The following is a 14,054-nucleotide window of genomic DNA, read 5'->3' on the forward strand; positions in this document are numbered from 1 at the left end:
CAGGAAAGAAATAACTCAGAGAAAAAATAATATTCTAATCAAGTCTGAGATGTTATTGCAGTCATATCATACAGCAATGGTATAATGGATTATGAATGATGAATGAAGGCAATAAAATTAGATCATCTAAACTAGCTCACCACACACAGGGCTTTCCAGCCAAAGCTAGTGTTGACATACTATACAGTCTTAACTGAAAAGAAGGTAAGCAGCTAAAGTCTACTGATGGTCTTGTGCTTTGAGAATTTTTTTGCATATCTGAAACAGAACTATCCTGGCTTTAAAATCAATTCATAAGAATAGAATGGGAAAAGAAATCCATGGAGGAAACTCAAGCTGAACCTAAGTTTTAAGCAGACAAGGCAAAAGTCTTTGCATGGAATACAGACAAAGCTTCTGAAGAGGACTGATGAATATCTTCCTGGTGCTTAAGAGAAGAATACATAAAACACTCAGATGAAGTCAGTAACTCCATAAAATGACCATGATGTGCTTTAAAAACAGAGCTACAAACAAAACCAAAGCATTTGTCAAGTTCTGGGGTTGGAATACATGCTGCAATCAATTGGTTGATGCTGGCCTAAGGTGTGCCTGGTGTGGGCGGCAGACAAGGAAGCTGTAACCTGTGTTGGGTTTCGTTTCCTGCACTATCTCCCTAAGAAAGAGCAGTCTTAAAAATACAGCCTCGTCCCAGCAGCAAAGAATAGAAAAGTGAAGGCCATTGATCATACATAACTTTATCTTGTGATTAGACTGGCCAGTCAGACCAGGAAAATGCACAAGAGGACTGCTGGATATGAATGCAGCAGGATTATATCTACAGTATTTCATTTACATTGGTATGGCTTGTGTGGAGAGGACCATCAAGCAGAAAAGAGAACTTAATTCAGACCTTAAGGCTGCTCTAATATGAAAGTGAAGAGAAAATTCTCAAGAGGGGCACAAAAATTTGTAAGGACTCTGCCTGAGAGTCAGAAAAACAATGACAATTATTCATCCCTTTCTGTCTGGATGCAGAATTTCCAAAATACCTGTTATTGAAACATGATCTTGACATCTGTGTATATAATCAGTTTCAAGTCCAGGGCAAAAGAGGCATTTCACAAAGTTCCTTAGTCCATGCCATTATGAGCATATAACACTAATGATAATGAAAACAATAAGAAGAAATGCAGAGAATGCAGACGGACAATACGTTGCACACAGCATTTATATAAAAGGATTATTTCACTTCATGGCTTTACAGGGCTGTGGAACTCTTTGTAACTCTTTAGCAGTATTAGCAGTGCTGAGTGAGATGATTTATGTTACACAGCTGAAAAGATGGAAGTTTAGAGATGTAGTCTACTGTAAGCCAGGCTGGACTGCAGCCAGGATATTCTGTTAAGTAACACTACTGGAAGCTCATGAACAGCAATCTTGGGATCTTTAATGACTGCAGAGGAGCAAGCTAACTGCCTTGCAACTCATCTGAAAAGCAGTTCATCACCACAGCGGAGACATTCAGTCTTACAGCCAAGGCACTCCTGGGCATTTGGGAGGGCTGGGTCTGACTCCCCACACTGTGGAACGGAGGAGAAATAAATACAGCTTTCCAGGACTCCACTCCTGCCATGACACACATGGCCCCAGTCAGCCTCTGTGCTTTCCAGCCTTTGACTGCTTTGTCAAAAAAGCACAAATTGGATGTGATGAGCTGTGTTTGTACACATCTATCCCTATGTGACCCTTTCATTACTGGGAGATGTTCCTGCTCTGGGGAACCACCTTCTTAGGCTGGGGCAATGGCAATGTGGTGGCACTTTGCATCGTGTCCTGTGCATGTGGGAAACAGATGGAAGTGACAGGTACCTCAGGAGATAACCACAGGTACAACCCTGATGAAGGAAGGGTCCTCCTGATGGATGCTGGTGGCCTGCACCGATGGCTATTCCAACATAGAGGGCCCCAATTCCAGGCCTTTACCTCAGTAGAAGACCTAGGTTCCACAACCATAGCTGAGGCTCAAAAGCAGAAGAGAGGCTCAACACTTCAATGCAAACATGAGAGGGAAAAATATCTATGAAAGAGAGCAGGGCTGAGGCCAAATACAAGTGACATTTGATGGGTCTGGTCTGGAAGCATGGGCAAAAGCTAAAGTAACCAGATGGTAGAACAAGGGCTTATGAAGAATAAGTCAGAAATACTGAGGGACTTGCTGCTAGACATATTAATCTGGAATTAAATAATGTTATGTATTTCAAAGGAGGCATAATAAAATCCCCAGATACATTACTATAAATCATCTAATTTTAACCCCCTAAAATATTCATATTTCTAAAGTGGTCTGATAGTTAAGTCTAGAGATAGGGCATTCAAAGATTTAATTTAATTAGCTGTAGAATTATAGGCATTTAGTATAAATCAAGAGAGGCAGCTGTAGTGGCTGCCTAAGAATAACATGTAAGACTTTAAGCTCATTCAGACTAAAATTTTCTAATCACAAACTGCCAGTAAGCTTTTGAAATAGGTGCTACCATATGAGCTGGGAAACAGAAGAAAATACTTCAGAACTAATCATATTACATTAACCATATTAAACTCAGCAGATTAAGGAAAAGAAAATATAAAAAAGCAGGGACTCTTAGGAAAACAAAAACACTCAAGAGAGTGGACCAGAAGGATGGAGAACTGTCCCACACTAATTCTTCATCAGTAGAAATGCAGCCAACCAAACTGCTACAATAGATTTGGATTACTGTGCAGATATGAAACAGACAGAGAAAATACATTTATCTAAGTTCCAATAATTAATATCTTTAACATAAAGGAAAAGTGTTTGGGTTGATTCTAACAGCTGTTTGAAACCTTTGAATAAAGAAACTCTCAATCATCTACAGAAAACGTATTTATAAGGCCAAATTGCCTGTAGTAGGTTGTTAGAGTAATACGATAAATTAAATGGTTATTTCTCCTTTACAATAAGAATAGCTGACAAATATGTCAATATTTCTCTCAATTTTTATGAGCAGATGAAATATTTAGGCTAGACAGTGAACTTGGGCATCTGTACCTTTTTATTTGTGTAAAATGGTCAATCTGAAATAAAATTAGCCTATGCAAAAAAACACAAGGTAAAGGAACCAAAAACACAGTGTAAAACCAGACACCACAGTTTTGAAAATAAGCATTAAGTAATGGAAAGTGCATGTGTTCAGACGGCATTTCGTGATAAGTTGCCAGATGGGAGCCCTTGAGGGCATAAAGGAAATGTCTTGGGATCTCACTCTTCCTCTGTGCCCAGGTGTATGGATGTGAGCTGATAAGAGTGAATTCAGCCTTTAAAAGCCCTATTAACATCCCTCTAGTAGTTTCCCCTGTTCTCCTGTGGTGATTTTGGCTGGGGTAGAGTTAATTTTATTCATAGTACCTGGTATGGGGCTGTTTTAGATTTGTGCTGAAACCAGTGTTGATAATAGAGAGATGCTTTAGTTACTGCTGAGCAACTTTTCCACAGAGCCAAGGTCTTCTCTGCTTCTTGCAACAGCCCAGAGAGGAGGCTAGGGGTTTTCAAAAATTTGGGAGTGGGGCACTGCTGGAACAGCTGACCACAATGACTAACGGGACATTCAAGACTGTACGCTGCCATGCTCAGTATGTAAATTTGGGAGAAGAAGGAGGAAGAAGGGATGATGGTGTTGGTTAGAGCCTGGTGCTAATAACACCAAGATTGAGGGTTTGATCCCTGCATGGACCCTTCTCTTAAGAGCTGTATTCAGTGAACTTTGACAGTCAGACTATTCTGTGATTCTGTCCTCCCAAGTGATGGAGCCCTGCTTTCCTGGAGATGGCTGAACACCTGTCTGCCGATGGCAAGAGGTAAAAGAATTTCTCGTTATGTTTTGCTTGCACATCCATTTTTTTTTTACCTAATAACCTGTCTTTATCTCAACCCATGATTATTTGCTGCACCCTTATGATTCTTTCCCCCATCTCATTGGAGTGGGGTAGGGAGTGAGTGGCTGTGTGGGGCATGGTTTAGGATGGGGTTAAACCATGACCCTTGGAGTTCTCCCGTTTGGCAAGCATTCAAAGGAAATTTATGCACAGCATCAGAAAAATGACCAAAAAATTTGAAAAAATGGATGAATCGGGAGCAAGAGATATTTCAGAAAACTGGTATAGGAGAGAAGAGGTGAATTCTGTGGGGCAGCAACTCTGGGACTCAATGGGATAAATGATCTGTGGGCCAGGAACTTGTAGGCCTATTTCCTTATACATTTTGTACACATAGGCAGGATACCTGTGGTCTCTAAAGGAAAACTCACCGAAGACAGTGGTTGTATGTCTAGAATCCCTCTCAAGTCAATGGAGCGCTTATTCATAAGCACTCCAAGGGCAGCTTCTTTTTATCCCAATGTAGGTGACTGGAAAATAGGTCAGATTATTCATACTTTAAAAACTGTATATTTCATTCATGTGGATGAAAGAGATCTGTCTGATACAGTCTATATAGATTTCCAAAATCATTCAGCAAAGTCCTTCCACATAATTTCCTAAAGTATCTAAATGGATGTGGGATAAAAGTTGCTTCATGAATAAACAACTGATTAAACTATTGGAAGAAAGGGTAAGAGTAAATGGCCAATTTTCACAGTGGAGGGAGGTCACCAGTAGAGTCCTACAGGGCCATGCTGGAACTCACGGTGTTTAACATATTCTTAAAATGCTGTGAAGCAGCAGCTGTGGAAGTGTGGGTGATGAAGTAGCAAAGTTTACTGAGAGTACTGGGTTGTTCAGGGTCAGAAAGTTGAAGACCAGCTGTGGAAAAGGTATAAGGACCTCTTAAAGCTGAATGACTGGGCATCATAACTCTGTGTAGAGAAAGATTCAACGAGGATACAACATTGGGCAATTTTGTCTGATATTACCCTTTAGGACCAAGATCTTAGGCTTCTAGTGGATAAGTAGAGAATTCCTTGAAAATCTTAGCAAGAAGGAATCATGATAAAAAAATCAAATTGCCAGGATAAAGGACTATAAGGAAAAGAACACAGCTCAAACTAGAAAACAACACGATGCTTTGAAAAGCAATGACTGAGAGAGGCAGAAAGTCATGAAATTGTGAAGGGCAGGGTTAGACTATTCCAGAAAGACTTTCTGTCTGTTCCTGTACAAGAACAAGAAAGCATCAATAGTCATTCAGAGATAGTATTTTCATTAAAATAAAATTAAAGCAAGTTGTTTTTCATGCAGCTTGTGTTTCAGCCGTGGAATTTCTTGCTTCAGATTGCTGGAGGTTCACATAAGTGCTTACAGAGATTCAAAAAGCAACCTGTCCAAGGAAGAGAATACCTTTCTTTCTAGGATAATTAATTGCAAAATAAATTAATAGTAAAACTGTCCCAAAATCCTGAATGTATTTGTTTATGAAACCACTGACCGGCAACTTGTAGAATGCTTAGAGAATATTTTAGTAGTATTACAGATAGCCAACAGCTTTTCAAACTCATCCTTTGGCATCTGCTGTCAGCCATTGCCCATGGAAAGACACTGGGCTGGATAGATCTTTATCTCAACTTAGTCTGATTGCTCTTATATTATATAATGTGAATAAAAGGACATTCTTGAGAAAACTTTGTCTTTTGTACCACAGTGACTTCCATGCTCAGTGTTAGAATTATAAAAGTACACCTCAAATGTGAAATAGAAAACTGAGTAATTCCTAAGAAGGACAAAATGCAGAATGGAACAAAAAGAAGCAAAAAGCCAAAGAAAAGTATTTGAAAGAACGAGCGCACACACACACGCACACTGCTGTAATGGTTACCAGATCTGCAAAACACAGAAGTTGGAAAATGGAGAAACTAGGTTTGACAATGCAGTGAGTCCTTTAAAAGAAATAATAAGCTCACACTGGGCTGCACAGAAGCTAGTTCCCTTGACTACCAGAGACTTTCAGAATGGAAATAAACCCAGAGGTGACTTAGAGAAAGAGCAAGTGCAGAAAGAGGGGGAAACAGAGACTCCAATTAAAATGCACCAAGAGGCTGAAAAGATTCATGACAACACCTCAGATGATGTTATGCAAAAGACTGGGCAATGAGTAGACTTCATTGGGCCAGCATGAATGCACAGAGTGTAAAAATGGTAAGAAATCATTGCCACTGTGCAAAGTACCAGAGATAGAAACGCTGGGAGGCTGTGACCATTTGTGATGCACCCAGCAGAGCTTGACAGCAACTGGCAACTGATGTATTTAAACATGGAGGAAACCACCACCTGCTGATAATTGATTATTACAGTTGTTCTTTTGAAGCTAACAAAAGTAAAAAACACATTATGCAGCACTCTGGTGAATCACACTGAGGTAGGAGTCATCGAACACTGCATTTCCAATGAGTTCATTTGAGATAATGGGTCACCATACACACTGGAGGAATTTTTAAGGTTTTTAAAGTACCAGGGTTTCAGATGCAGCTGGTAGTTCTCATTGCTGATAGTTTTATGGGCTGGTCAACATTATTAATAGGCAAAAATATATTAATTCAGAGAAGATCTGCCTTGAGGTTTACTGACATGACCCTGTGGAATCAAATGCTTTACTGCCTGTGATGCTAATAAGCTTAAAGCTCTACTCATAAGTCCCATGGCATGCTCCTTCTACAGCCCAGAGCTGCAGATAGCAGCCAAGTAGCACAGATGGGAGCAGAGTGGGAAATGAGAGAGCAAGCCCAGCACGATCATTCGAGAAACTACAACATGGCTCTAGGTAACTCAGAGATAATGGCATGGCTGGTGTTATCCTTGTGTGGAAACAGCATTTGTGGAAAAATTCACTTTCTCTGCAATACAGGTAGAAAATGGAGAGAAACGAGATTAACCTCAGATGTTAGAAGACAGCCCTGGCCATGCAACTACTCTTCTGCTCTGATAAAAATCTTATTCTTGATCCTCAAACAGCATCTGAAGAAGTCAACAGCCACAATCTCGCCGTGGCTTTAAAGCCACCCGCTACGCAGAAGGGAAATGACTCATACCTGAGCATCAAGTGATACAAGTGAACTGTACTGTGTCACTCAAAAAGTTCAAGCCCAAAGATCTGACATTTTTATGTTGTGATTACACAGAAACATTGGTAAGAGCATTTCCAGTTTTATGTCATTTTCATGCATCATTAGATAACTGGTGCAACATCATTTAGAGAAAATCTCTTAAAATTACTCCAGGAGATTGTTTTCTGCTCACTTGATCAGCACGGGTGCTGAGTTCAGATGCTGAGAGCAAAAGGTGGTTTTGAAAGCCCAAATTAAAAAAAAAAAACTGTTTAAGTTTACATGCATGGAGTGTCATTCAAATGAGCAGTCAGAATAATACAAAATATAGGTCAAATAACCAAAATGAAAATAAATATGAAAAGTTACACTCAAGTCAGAAATTCACAGCTGTGCTGTGGAAGGGTTGGGGGAGATTTTTGTTGCTGAGCTGTATCTCCTTCACCTCAAAGAGGGAAAGGAAAGCCTGTGATCCCAAAGCCATGCCATAGATTTTACCTCACGCATATATTGCCTCAACTAAGAATTCATTTAAATTAAGAGCACCGAATGCGACAAAGCAATGCATTCAGGTAGGAAGGTGATTACAGTAACCTGTAAAATGGTTTATTTGAAGAATAGGCTTACATTGCAGGATCAGGTTCCTTTCCATACCCTTAACACTGTCTCTGGGAGCAATCTGGCTGATAAATCACTTATATATGAGCTGAATGACTCTTTTGATTCCCCTGTCTCAGTTAAATATCCACTGAACACAGTAGAAGCTTACACATCCAGAGCAGAGGAAGACACTCATGTAACCACCTAAACTTAGGTGTCTTAAGCTGTCATGCATTATGACTTTTCCTCTTCTCCATTGTGGCTGCTTCTACATTCTGACCCTTATTTAGCATAGTTAAAATGAGTAAAAATGTAATTCATTTAAATTAGTAGAAATCAACGACTCATTTCTTTGTTTAGACAATCTATTTCCAGTCCCCTTTCCTCTTTTTGACTAGGGGAAAGCTGGGGATAGTTTTTTTTTTTTTTTAATATTTGCTAAATTCTAGCATAAAGGGAGCCAGGAAGCAACTGGCTTTCTGGACTGTATCACAGTAACATTTTATATTATTGATCATAAAGTACTGGTTACATGTTAGATCCTATGTAATGTCAAAACAGCAGAACTTGCCTCTGCCTTTGTATGTGTATAATGGCTGTGTGACATTTTCACCTGACAAATATCAGACTAGAGAATAGGAAGCTGATCATATGTGTGTGTATATCTATGTGTATATATATATATACATATATACATGCAAGCACACACATATACATGTAAATTAATTAATTGTGACTGTGTTTATAATATTTCTGTCCCTTTAAGTTACAAATTCATCATCCATATTTTGCATAAACAGCTGCAATACATTAATTTTTTGAGAATAGTAAGGTCATTTAGTCATTTAATTTAAATTAGCAGCAATATATTTTCCTGTTGTTAATATCTTTTCCTAATAACCTGTTGTTCCCAAAGCTTTTTTTAGCCTTCAGGAACTTCTTCAGTTTTCTATTCAAATATTGATGAAACTTAACCCTGGTTAGTTTTCACATCTGACAAGATCATAACTTGATGTGTACTATTATCCATTAAAAACCACTTAAGGCAATTGCTGTTACCATTGTAACATGATAAACCTGACAATAGACTGTTAGTTCAAAAGAAAGAACCCAGTAATTTCATTTATTCTCTATTCCTCAAAACATCTGCAGTGACGTAAAAGAAATGTCAAGTTAAAAATAACAATTCATGGGTCATGGTATCAACTGTGATTTCATTACATTATGTCTCTGAGCAGACTAAAGCTGCTCTGACATTCAGACTTTAGGTGAGCTTGTAAATGAAGAAAATCTTAATCTATTTCAGTTCAAGATTATCAATTATTCAAATACCTACGCAGAGTCTTCATTTTCCCCACACTGCTAAAATGAGAACACAATGTAGTCAGCACAGTGGGAGGCAGGTAAGAGTGGGGAGCTCTGTTTGCAGCCTGAGCCTGCAGCCTCTGTGCCAAGCTGGGGTGGGAGGCTGGGAGACCATGGCTGAGGAAGGGCTGAGGATGGCTCAGAATCAGCATCCTGCTCAGAATCAGCCTCCTGCCGAGGGGCTCCCTGCATTTTGTCTGGGAGCCATGCTGCACCTGCAGACAAGCCTCACCTGTGCCTGCCAGAGCTCCCCTGGGAGGCTTTGCTTGGGAGACATGCTGCTTGAAAGAGAGATCTTCCAGGTTCCTTCTGAACACCTCCCCTCCTATGCTGAAAGTCAATTGTTACAAAGCATATTACTACTTTCATAGTAAGTAATATACAATTATTACTTTATCAGTTAGAAAAATGAATTAATGAATACAAATGGGAAAAAACAGGACAAAAAACCAGGAGAGGAAAGTACATATAACACCTTACCCCTTCAGTGCATTTATGGCAGTTCCATTGCAGTATCTATGACTGACAGGACCTGGTAAGCTCAGGTTCTGTTCTGAGACACCTGCATCAAGAAGGAAAGAGAACTTTTATCCTTATTTCAGAACTAAGTCGCTTTAAATTAGCAAACCTTTGAGGCTGACCTTACTTTCAGGGAACAAAAATCTCCAACTCCTAAGTGAGAGAGACAAAGATGAAATCTAGAAGAGCTGCTATTTCAAGACATCCCTTGCTTTAAGCTATCTCCAGGAAAAAAATGAAGCTTAAATGCAAGAGTGATGTAGGCACTTCAGAAATCCCCATACAAAAAGGGACAGATGCTCAGAGATATGGACAGTTATAGGCACCCATTTCAGAATGTATCCACCAAGTGTCACTGCCCAGAATTTGGGAAAAATGGATCTTATGTTTAAGAATGACACAGATAATAAAAATTTAAAATATTTGCAAGCTGAAAAAAATCCATATAGCAAGAAGAATTTCACCAGGGTTATTTTCTTTCCTGAAAGGATCATGTCTGCAGCTAGTGCTTGAGTGCATGCACAAATTAAGTTTACAGATTTCATAAAGCAATTTATTCCACTTGAATGTAATAGCAGTAATTTTTCATGTAAGTCAGCAAAATACAATCCATAAAGGAAAAAGTACTGCCATTATTTTAAACTATATTGTTCTTATTCTATCCAAATGTGAACTGAAACTAAATAATTTACTGTGTAAATTTCATTTTTAATTTTATGCCATTGAAAAAGAAAACAGAGAGAATGAGAGAGAGAGGGGGAATCTTCAAAGCTCTAAATCCTTGTATAGTAATGTCTCAACAGTAAAATAATCTAAGGAGTGTGCTTCAGCAAAAATGATTGCTAGGATCTATAATAGGATTGTTTTAACTCAAAAGTGTTTTATAAATTTTTGATTCACTCTGGGTTTTTGACAGCTTGCCAAGTTACAGTTTTTATCTGATCATCTTTGCATTAATAATACATTACAATAAGTTTTGCTGAAAAGTGGCCACTTTTTTCTCACTGAATACTTTACTTTTGCCAGCAAAATATTGACTTGAGTTTATAATCAATTCCTGTTTGGCTTGATCATGCTTAGCACGAAACTAAAACATTTGCTGCTAGACAGATGCCAATACAAATGCCATCATTGTCGTACTCTAACGAATTCCATCAGCTGCTAAATGATCTGCCTTGCAGGTTGCAATGTGTATCAGACCGAGGCCCACAGCTTCAGGCACACCAGGATGTGAGTAGTTGTACTTACACAAAGCTCCCATTCCCCTCCTTCAGAAGCACTTCCTTCCAGCAACAGCATTTATTTCCACACAGACATCCTCTGAGTCATCTGTGGCTTGCCCACTGACTGGATTCAATCAAGGCAAATGTATGAACAAAGAAAAAAAAAGCCAGAAATCACTTTAGTCACCTTCCCCCATCTTCTGATGCATGAATGAAAATTGACTTTCAAGAAAGAAACCAAACCAACCCCTAGAAAAGGAACTTATTTCTCAAGAGATTTTGCAGAAAAAAAAAATAAGCTAGTTGCAATTCACATATCTTTATCTTCCATCATAATTATAACATTTATATGCAGATTAATTATACTTGATTAATATCAGGAAACAGAATAGTCTGAGAAATACTACTGTTTAACCTAACTCAGTCAACTTACCTCATGAAGATAGCACAAATTACCCCTTCCCTTGCATTGGCATGCCATTTGGAAAACCCCATCCTGTTCTGGCACATCAATCCCAGACCTTGAGTTTGCCCCGCCAGAGGAACTGAGCCAGAATTCTTGCAATTTTCTCTTTGTGCCTTCAACATTGAAAGCACAGCTCTTGTGTGCCAGGTCCAGGACTGGCACTTGGCCAAAGCTCTGCACTGTTGGCAAGAGACTGCTCTGCCACATGGCCCAACCAGAGAAGGCAAGCATGCACACCTCTAGAAACCCAGTGATGTGATGATGATGGATAGCAGGTGCCCTCTGAACAGGGGAAACCTTGCCACACTCTCAGCCGCTCCCATTGTGAGGAATGGGAGAGACTTTTCTCAAGCCCCAAGTTGGCAGCTGCAGAGAGTGAGAACATACCTGGAGAATATAAATGTTGGAACCTGTCCCAAACAAATCTGTTCTGAGGTCTTTCTGTCTGAAAGGCAAAACAAGCATGCAGAAGTGGCACAGAGCCAGTGCCAAACACCCTACCTGACCCTCACAACACTGTCTGTCCTAACACACATCTCTCTTTGACATGGCTGAATGCTCTGATACTTCACCACCTTGTGGGGTTCTACAATTGACATAATGTGTTCATTTCATGCCCAACTTAGATATTTGAAAAGAGTGAGGAAATTAAAAACTGGCATGTGCAAATCAACAGATTGTGTACATCAAGACATGTTTTAGAATTTCATAAAGTCACTCCTGATGTCCAGACATAATTTTTAATTAACTATTACCTTCAGGCTGACCAGTTAAAAAATAAACAAACATGAAAATATGAGTTTATATTTAAACACAATTACACATTATATTTATTGCTTCATATAGTAAATTTCTCCTCTGCCCCAGGCAACAGGCAATTGCTCTGAGAAATAAAATATATGTGAGCCACTAAATTATGCAGGCCCTTTTAAGCACTGCATACATCTATAGTGTCCCAGTGGCAGTGACACTGCAAATTATAACATAGCAATATGGCCTTTAGGAAAGCCATTTTGCTATGTCTGGTCATTACACAAGTACTTTCAGAAATACGTCTCATTTTTCCAAAACTTAAATTCCTTTCAGAAAAGCATGCAAAATTTTGTCTATGAAAAAGCCAGGGTTGGCAGTCCTGTGGCACGTAAGAAAACCAAGTGCCTCAAGTCTCAGCTCTAGTGATTTCAGAGAATAAACTCCCTTTATATAGTTTCATCTCACTTGGGGCAAACAAGGAAGACAAAAATGTGAGTTTGCTGCAGTTGCTATCTCCTGCCTGAAAGTGACTGTCAATCAGCTTGAAATGAAAGGAAGATGCATCCCTCTTGTAGCAAGGCAAAAAGAATATAGTGGGAGCTCACTAAATCAGGATAGTGAGAAGCATAATTTGGAATTAAAATTGGAATCAGCTGAGCAATGACCTTCTTCCATGCCTGTGATTAGTCAATACTTTTATAATGAATCAATTAATAGTTGATAGCTGCTATATCTATTATGAAGGTCAAACAGCAGAAACAAAATTAAATTGAAATAAATAAGCCTGTACATATATATCAGTGAAAAAAATGCTCTGGAATGCTGAAAAACAAGTGTTCATTATTTTTAATGTATGCTTTCCATTTGCCAGGGTTGTGCTTCCCAGTCCTCAGGGCTGGGTGAAGGTAGCAAATGGATGGTGCTGCAGTGAATGCTGAACACATGAGTGACACGTGGGACTGACTTAAAAATTACCTTTTGTCTCAAAGAACAATAAAAAGATGACAGTTTCAGATTCATTCACATCACTGTCCTTTTGCAAATCCACAACAGTAACTCTGTCACTGATACAGCACACAGCACTCTCCATTCCAATGCAGCCAAGCATAACCTACATGGCAGCACAGGAAGTCTGGAAGCAAGAAAGCCATCCTGATTTCCCTTCCTACAGTACAATCTGTATTTTTCAGCTTTGAGGGAATCAGTAAATTCACTGAGACAATGGATGGGAAAGAAAAAATTAAACCTTTCTCTCACTGTCATGTGCACACAAAATGGGAATTATCAACCCAATGCAATCACGCATATGGAAAACAATTTCATTGTTTATACAACAGAAGAAAAAAGGTCTTTTAGCCCTGGCTTTCCAAACTTTGATTTGCTGTATTTTTTTTCAAATAGGAAGGATTAGTTGGTTTTGGTTTTACTTTCTGTTGAAACATGAAAAGAGCTCACTGGTGTCGCTTCATCTATGAACCCTCGTCGGACGTGAGCTGAGCTAGAAGGTTGGTACTTTGCATGTTGCTGCAAAATGGAAACCTTCTGGTTTTCACAAAGTGAAGAAAAATGACCAGAAATAGCAAAAATGCATCAGATATTAGCTGGAAACACATGATCAGGAACTGGTAATATGAACAACACTGCTAATAATTTCATCCCTTTGTGAAAGGAGAACGACATTTTCTGTTTTGAGGGTTGTTTGGATTTCACCCTGTTGAAACAATCATTCTTCCATTAATGTACACTGGTCATGACATTGTTGGTTTGTTTATGTGATTTCCTAACACTGTGGATGTCTGTGATGCTTTGTCCAAGCATCCTGACACCTAATTTTCTCTGACAGCAATCATTCCTATCACAAATGCCAGTGGAGAATGTTACAATGGAACAAAGTGAAATTTGGTGCTTTTCTAACCAAGCATCACTGTTACAGTGATTGAAGGTCAAGCAACAGGACTACACAGGGTTTTGTATAGCTGCAGCAATGCCAACAGTGAGTGGTTGATGCCCAGGAAATCACCTTTTATTGTTTCCTTTTGTGTTACACAGATCCATGCATTTTTCTGTACACTGACTTGACCTGTGGTGAAGTAT

The 14,054-nt window shown here is 39.1% G+C and overlaps 1 long non-coding RNA gene across 1 annotated transcript in view; it reads right to left on the reverse strand.

Moving 5' to 3' along the window:
- Positions 1 to 9,231: 9,231 nt before the first annotated feature.
- The window catches only part of LOC113460015 (uncharacterized), an 83,915-nt gene continuing 79,092 nt past the window's right edge, over positions 9,232 to 14,054 (reverse strand). Inside the window, exons 6-8 of the long non-coding RNA XR_003381641.2 lie at positions 10,767 to 10,865; positions 9,480 to 9,561; positions 9,232 to 9,329 (exon numbers count right to left, since the gene is read on the reverse strand). This is a non-coding gene — a long non-coding RNA (uncharacterized LOC113460015). The remainder of the gene's footprint in view (positions 9,330 to 9,479; positions 9,562 to 10,766; positions 10,866 to 14,054) is intronic.

The sequence above is a fragment of the Zonotrichia albicollis genome, chromosome 4 (assembly GCF_047830755.1).
Source record: "Zonotrichia albicollis isolate bZonAlb1 chromosome 4, bZonAlb1.hap1, whole genome shotgun sequence".
Taxonomy (NCBI): Eukaryota; Metazoa; Chordata; class Aves; order Passeriformes; family Passerellidae; genus Zonotrichia; species Zonotrichia albicollis.